This window comes from Rattus norvegicus, chromosome 16 (genome assembly GCF_036323735.1).
Source record: "Rattus norvegicus strain BN/NHsdMcwi chromosome 16, GRCr8, whole genome shotgun sequence".
Lineage (NCBI taxonomy): Eukaryota > Metazoa > Chordata > Mammalia > Rodentia > Muridae > Rattus > Rattus norvegicus.
In genome coordinates, this window is record NC_086034.1 from 15,382,501 (window position 1) to 15,390,641 (window position 8,141).

The 8,141-nt window shown below is 37.2% G+C and overlaps 1 long non-coding RNA gene across 1 annotated transcript in view; it reads left to right on the forward strand.

The window, feature by feature from the left end:
* LOC108348383 (uncharacterized) overlaps positions 1–3,270 on the forward strand; it is an 11,229-nt gene extending 7,959 nt beyond the window's left edge. Inside the window, exon 3 of the long non-coding RNA XR_005494874.2 lies at positions 1–3,270. This exon is cut by the window's left edge and continues 168 nt beyond it. This is a non-coding gene — a long non-coding RNA (uncharacterized LOC108348383).
* Positions 3,271–8,141: the final 4,871 nt, after the last annotated feature.

Genomic DNA, 8,141 nt, shown 5'->3' on the forward strand with positions numbered 1-8,141 from the left:
AGTGTACAGCAGCAGACAGATCCCCTACACTTACTGGACCCTGTACTCTTGAGGAGAGCCTTCTGCGTTTCGCCAGCAGACACCAGGAATTTAAAGTAGAGGTTTGAGCACTCGGCACTAAGGGTTGATGAAGAGAGGTCCATTAGAAACCGGAATGAAAATAACCTTCATCTCTGACCTCCCAAGGATCACTGAAGATCAAAACAGCTTTCAGTCTTCACTACAGAGTAAGATTAAAATGCAAAACAGCACTGTTTATGGCTTTAGTTTAAATATTAAGGAGGGCAGCAAACCAAGTCTCGAATGTCATCATTTTGGGAGTGACATCTGATAAAAATAATAATCTCCTAGGAAAATATCCAATTAGCCCAAAGAATTCCCCTAGCAAACCGAACAATGGCACTGACTTGCCCGAAGGCTGATTTGCAAATGATTACACATCCTTTACCACCCCTGATCCAGCCCCAGCTCTTTCCCAATCATTCTTTGTTCTATGAGATTAGTATGGAAACAAGAAGACTAATTTGAAGTCACACCTTATCTAAGTTGTCTTTTATTTGAAATATATATATATTATATGAAAGTTATAATGATATTTTCATGTATGTGACTAATAATGTACTTTTTTTCACATTCACCTTCTGTTACTCCGGTTTGCTGTCTCCCTGTCACTGACTCCCTTTCTCTTCCCACACAGCCGCTCTTCTGTTAATAACGTGTGTTACATGTGTTTCTGAGTCTGACTTACTTTATGCAAAATGGGGACCTCTATTTCCTCCAGACAACATAATGTTGTCCTTCATTAGAGATGAACAATATGTCACTATGTGTATCTACTACATTTTCTTTACTCTTTTATCTGTTGATGGACACTTGAACTGAATGCAGAATTTGGCTTCACAGTGAGCAGTAAGCATGACTGTCCAAGTATCATTATTGTATATCTTCAGGTATTCCCAGGAGTTGTATAAAGCACCATGAAGTACTTTCATGTTTCGCGTTTTTAAATTTCATTTATTTTATGTGTATTTCTGGGTGTTTTCCCTGTGTTTGTGTCTATATACCCTGTGCAAAGGAGCCATCAAGGGCATTGGATTCCTTGGGACTACTGTTACAGATGGTTGGGAGTCACCAGGTGGGTGTTGGGACTCGAACTTGGGTTCACTGAAAGAGCAGCCAGTCCTGCTAACTGCTAAGCCATCACTGCAGCCTATGCATAGTATTTTTGAGGCAAATCTCTAAGATATACTCAGTACTTTAGATATTTCTTTCTGATTAGGATGGAAAGGCTTTTCACCTTCCAAGATCTTCCTTAATAGGTTTATTATTGTTATATGTGCTAACGTTTTCAGTATAGAAAACTTTTGCCCCCTTTGTTAGATTTTATTCAGATTATAACTGAGAATATTCTGATTATGGTTGTTTTTCTGAATTCTTGCTTAGTATGTTCATTACACATATGTAGGAAAACTATGTTTTAATGTATTGATATTGTGTTCTGCACATTTGGTGGAAGAATTTATCAGACCATAGAATTTTCCAGTGCATTTTTTAGGTTCTTAATATTATTTATTTATTTATTACTTATTTACTTTAAAACTAGAGACTTCACTCATACAATATTTCCTTTCTCTCCACCCCTTTCAGCTTCTCCCCATCCTCCCCTCTCTCCCGGATCAACTTCCCCTCTCTTCAGAGCAGGCTTCTAAGAGACAACAGGAAACACAACAAAACAAGATACATAAGACAAGACAAAAGGCTTAAAATTGATTCTGGACAAGGCAACCCTATAGAAGAAAAAAGAGTTCCCAGAGCAGGCAAATGAGTGTTTTGTAGATTTTTTTTAATCCATTTTTTCTTATTGTTAATTCTTCTCTCATACAATACATTCCAACTGCAGCCTCTCACTCCCTCTACTCCTTCAACTTCACACACACACACACACATGCACACACACACAGCCTGGTCCTGCCTCTCCCAGACTCACTGCTCCTCCATTTCATTTCAGAAAAGAACAGGCCTCCCAGTGGTACCAACCCACAGTTTCCTAAGTATAGTATCTTTAGTATCTATTATCTGCAAGGTGGTATATTTTGGCATTTTGTTTCCTACTTATAACTCTTTTATTTTGGCTCATATCCCAATGTTCTAGCTAAGAAATTGAGTACTGTATTAACATCCGTGAGAGTTGATCCAAACTTTTCTAACTTTAGAAGGGACACTGTCAGACTTTATTCAATCAGTATAACCTTAACTGCAGGTTTCCAGTATGTTCGAGTAATGTTCCTTTGGTTCCTATGCTCCAGAGCATTTCTGACCTTAGGATTGTGTTAGATTTGTCAAACTCTTTGTCCTGTGTCTTTCAGAATGCATGTGTGACTTCAGTTCTTGATGCATTTGTGTGTTATGTTACACACTGATCTACCTAAGAAGTCATCCTTTGAAAAGCACAAACTTCAACATGGAAGATAAGATTTTCACACATGGTGAGCTTGCTATGCAAATACATTTTCAGTCTACGTTGATCAAGGATATCAGTTTATAGCTTTCCATTTACATTGCACCTTCCTCTGAATTTGGCCGTAGGAAAATACTGTGTAAACAGAATGAGCTGGGCAGTGTTGCCTCCCTCTTCATCCCTGATGCCCTTTTTCTTTTCCTCAGAATGTAGTAACTGATTTATAACACCAATGCTCCTCCTTGACAGAGTCTCTGGAAGGTCTTCTTTTGTCCACCATCTTTTCTTGGAGCATCTGACTGGCATCAAACACAATTGTTTTGAAAAATTTCTCTTTGTCTTCCCTTTCTTCTCCTTTTATAGGGGATCAAAAATTGGATGAGTGTGTTTGTTGTCATGTTTTTAGTTCTTTCTGTGTTGTCTGATCGCAACCTTATCAAGTAGGCTGAGACAATGACACCCAAAGGATCAAAGATCTGGAAGACTGTTGTAACCTGATAGACCCTCGGAGACTTTCTTAATATCATTCATTGATAGATTAGCAAATCATACACAAAACAGGTCACAATTCAGGCATGATTGCACTAAGTACACAGTGATTCCCCTGAATGAAGTATCTATTTTTGGTAAAAACTTATGTAAAGTCAGCAAGATTGTATGCTAAAAATTTCTAAGGATGTTCTCCTTTATAACAGCATTTAAAAGAGTCAAAACTTTGCCAGAATAACTTTTATTTTTAGAACGTTGGCAATTAACCAAAGCATCATTCTGAGAGGCTTTATTGAATAAAAAAAATGGCTGAATCTTGGTAAGAACATTGAGTTTGTTCTATTTCCATCCTTCTCTCTCCAGCTGCATAGTAGCCTGAAATGAATAGCCATCAACTACCAGGGGATATCAACCAGAAGATTAGAGAGAACAAAAATTCACTGGTTTCAAAAGCCTTATTTCCAAAGGTTTTCCATATTTTCATCCATTTATTAAGTTCCTTTAACCGCTAGTTGAAAGGTTAATTTTACTTGGTAAAATTCAGAGATCATCAGTAAAATAAAGCACAACAAAATGGTTACATGCACACACACACAAAAACACACACTAACACACAAACACACACAAAAACACACACTAACACAAACACACACAAAAACACACACTAACACACAAACACACACACACACACACACACACACACACACACACAAACACACACCTACCTAGGTTTGGTTTCTAGTACCATTTTGTTGGGTCACAACCTTCCATGGCTCTAGTTGCAGAGGATCTGACAACCCCTTCTGATTTCTGTGTGTGGGCACCAGGCACACGCATAAATGAACATACATATGTTCAGATAAAACACATATACACATTTTTTAAAACCTTCTTAATCTTTTCTCATGATAATTATGTTATCCAAAAATGTAATATAGTGTCCTGCATGTAGGCTTAAAGGAAGCCTGTCCTCAGTTGTTTTTTGACTGGTCAACAAAGTTACTGAGGCCAATGGCTGGGCAGGGAAACAGAGGCAGAACTTTTAAGATTTCTGGGAAGCAACTGAAGAAGAAGGAATAGGGGATTACTCCATGAGGAGGGCTTAGGAGATGGACCTCGCCAGAAAGGTACAGGAGGAAGAAACAGACAACATGTAGGTACAGGGGGAAAGCAGCCCCGGGAGGGCTACACAGCAAAGCCCAGGGTAGCAAAGATAAAATATAGACCTAGTATTAACTCAGTAATAACTCAGTAATATCAGAGGGGAGTGTATGTTAGCCAGTTGGAGTCAAGGAGGGGCCTAGCCATTGAGCTGTTTAAGATATTTAAAATACAAGGCTGTGTACGTGTGTCTTTCTTTCAGGAATACAAAACACTGGAGTAATAGCAAAATGCATGTGTGCATCGGCCAGGAAGTATAGAGAAGATTATCTTAATACCACAACATAAGAAATGTAAACTGTTTTAGTGAACATAAAATCACTATTTAAATATTATTATTATTAATATTATTATTTAAATATTTAAATATTTATATATTTTACTCATAAAAATGTTTTTTAATTAAAACTTTTTTAAATTTTTTTCATCTTTATTAAATTGATTATTTCTTATTTACATTTCGATTGTAATTCCCCTTCCCAGTTTCCAGGCCAACATCCCCCTAACCCCTTCCCCTCCCCTTCTCTATGGGTGTTCCCCTCCCCACCCTCCCCCCATTACCATCCTTCCCCCAACAATCACATTCATCTTTATGAAAAATGGACATTTTGGTTTTGCCCTTGAAGATTTATTGCTAGTGATGTGACTGTTCTCAAAACTGACTGAATCTGGGGGTGCCACCAGGCCTTTTTTTAAAGTAATTTTATTTTTTATTTTTTGGCACTGAATTGGTATACTTTTTATTGGATATTTTTAACTTACATTTCAAATGTTATCCCCTTTCCCTGTTTCCTGTCCATAAACCTCCTATCCCCTCCGCCTCCCCCTTCTTCTATGAGGGTGTTTCCCCACCCACCCACTCACCCTTTCTTGTTTCCCTGCCCTGACATTCCCCTACATTGAGAGGTCTATTCTTGGTAGGACCCAGGGCTTCTCTCATTGGTGCCCAACAAAGCCATCCTCTGCTAAATATGCAGCTGGAGACATGTACACTTTGGATGGTGGTTTAGTCCCTGGGAGCTCTGGTTGGTTGGTATTGTTGTTCTTATGGGGTTACACAGTCCTTCAGCTCCTTCAATCCTTTCTCTAACTCTTCAAATGAGGACCCCGTTCTCAGTTCAATGGTTGGCTGCAAGCATTCACCTTTGTATTTGTCATGCTCTGGCAGAGCCTCTCAGGAGACAGCTGTATCAGGCTCCTGTCAGCTTGCTCTTCTTGGCATCATCACTATTGTCTGGGTTTTGTGGCTATATATGAGCTGGATCCTTAGGTGGGACAGTCTCTGAATGGCCAATCCTTCAGTCTCTGCTCCAAACTTTGTCTCCATATCTCATCCTATAATATTTTTGTTCCCCCTTCTAAGAAGGACTGAAGCATCTGCACTTTAGTTGTCCTTCTTCTTGAGCTTCACGTGGTCTGTGAATTGTATCTTGGGTAATATGAGCTTTAATATACATATACACACACATACATATATATATATGTATATATATATATATACATGTACATACACACACACACATAACCAAAATTCTGCATTTTGCATTTGTTACTAAAATGGTAACACCTTTAGAATGGTAATTCCTAGAGGCCAAAAAAGAGGAGATGGTCTCTAGATTAAAAAAGATAAAGTTTAATTAGAGCATATGGTATGTAAGTGTGGTAACATATAGAAGCGCGTGTGTGTGTGTGTGAGTGTATATGTATATGTTAATTAGTTTTCACATAGTAAAAGAATTAACAACTTCTTTCCGTGATTAAGGAGTGGCTAATTAGAAAAAAAAACACAGCTCAAACTACATACTTCATGGTAAAAGATTTAATCCTTTTTTCTGAAGACCATGAGTAAGACACAAATGTCCTCTCTAAACACTTGCCATTTTGGTGGACAATAGAGTCAAAGAAATTTGACAAGAAAACAAGATAAAATGTCTCCAGATTGATAAGAAGAATTGATAAATCTATTCTTATCTGAACCAATTTATGAAAATTATTTATGAATTTGCATGCAAAATAAATTATTAGACTAAATAAGTTCAGTCACAAGGTAGGGTATGTGTATTAAGAAATCGATTTTCTTCTGTATATAATAAATTTGTAAAATAAAATGAAGAAAATAATTCCAAGGCAAAGACATCAAAAAATAAAATGTTTAGTTAAGTGTTACAAGACAAGAAATGCCAATGAGTTTGAAACTGCATGATCTCTGAAAGAAGCAAAAAATAATTGTCCAGTGCTGACAAATCATCTTCTCTAAACGGAAGTAAGGTGGCTGCACACAATGCAATCGCTCCTAAAGTTTAGCCTGCACCCCACTTCCATTCCAAAACATGAGAAGGTAAGAATATAATTCACTGGAAACTTCTGAGAATAAAAGAATAAGCAGACAGATGCAGCGACGTGAGAAAAATATGATCTGATATAATCCGCAACATGTTAAATATTGAAGGACGGTATCAAAAAGTTTAAGACAACCACAGAATGATGGAGTAGTTTTGAAAATCACACACCGTATAAATCATAATATGCAGAATATGCAACAGTCAAAACACATTTATTAAATAGTGAGTTTTAAATAATGCTTCTGTTTTAAATTAGTTGAATATACACTGAGCAATAAGTGAATGAAAATGCTCTCACAGGTGTTTAAAAATTCAAATTGTAGCAATAGGCTAATAGGTATTTTATTTGCACTGAAATGCTACTGCTTTAAGGAAAAAGGCAATGAAAATAGTAACAAGGATTTTGGCAAATGAAGGCTTTTTAGAGTTTGCAGGTAGGATGTTAACTTTGTGCAGCTGTTTGTAGAATGTTCTGGAAGCCCCATGGGGAGTTACACATGGAACTTTCCTATCTATGACCAAATAGATCTTTTCATAGGAGTTCTATTATTCCACCAAGAAAAAGGAAACATACAGCCACACAAAAACTTGCATTTTGGTGGAGCGACATTAATAATGGCTGCAAGATACAATGACCAAAGTGACAATAACCTGATGAACGAACACAGGTGGACTATTTACAGGATTACTCAAGTATTACTATTTACAGTATTTTTCAAGAAAGAAAAAGAATCTTCATTCTTTTGCCACTGTGTTGATACTTGTTACACAGTAGATGAATCTTGGAAACATTTTCGTAAGAGAAAGAAGGCAGAGGAAAGAAAGACACAATCCGGATTATTCACTCATTAGTAGAATAAAAGGATAATTGATCTCAAAAAATCTAAGAGTGACAAGACACTGGGGAGAATCCTCGGGGAAAGGAACAATTTGGTTAGGCAGAAGAAATAACTTGTATTATTCTAGTGTACACCTATATATATGAGAACATCAGTGTTTATTTCAATAAATATCCAAATTAAATAAATAAATAAAAACAGAATTAGAAGACTTTTTTTTCATTTATATGAAATATCCAGAATAGAAGAAGCTACTATACAATTGTGATACAATTAAGGTTGGTAGTTATTGAGAACTGACAAGGCTAGAGATGCATAATACATATGTAATCCTATGAACACACTAACACCCATTAACTCCAAAATGAGAGGAATATTACAAAGACAGCATGACTACACCTTGTCTACTGAAGGATCCACAGCTCATACACTGTAGGCAGATGCCAGTCTTACACACTGAAACTCCAGGATTTTATCCACTATTTTACTGCCAAAGTTGTGGGCCCGGGTCACTTTGCTGATACCTGGAAGGGAGGATCGTAATTCTTCAAAACGGACAAATTCTACCTACATTCAACTCTGTGTATCCAGGAGTTCCACCACCTTAGATTCAAATAGCCATGAGTTAAACACAGAAACTGAGATACATGTGTATTAACTAGGAACGGTCCTGCATTCCTTGTATATCTCTTGGACAGTAGCACACATATACTTGTAGAGCAGCCTGTATTGTATCTGGTATCACTTGCGATCTGGGGCTCATTTAAAGTATTCAGAAGGATGTGGGTAGGTTGTGTTATTATTCTGTCTAAGCTCCACCCCCACAGCTACCTGGGAACAGCCAGGTATGCT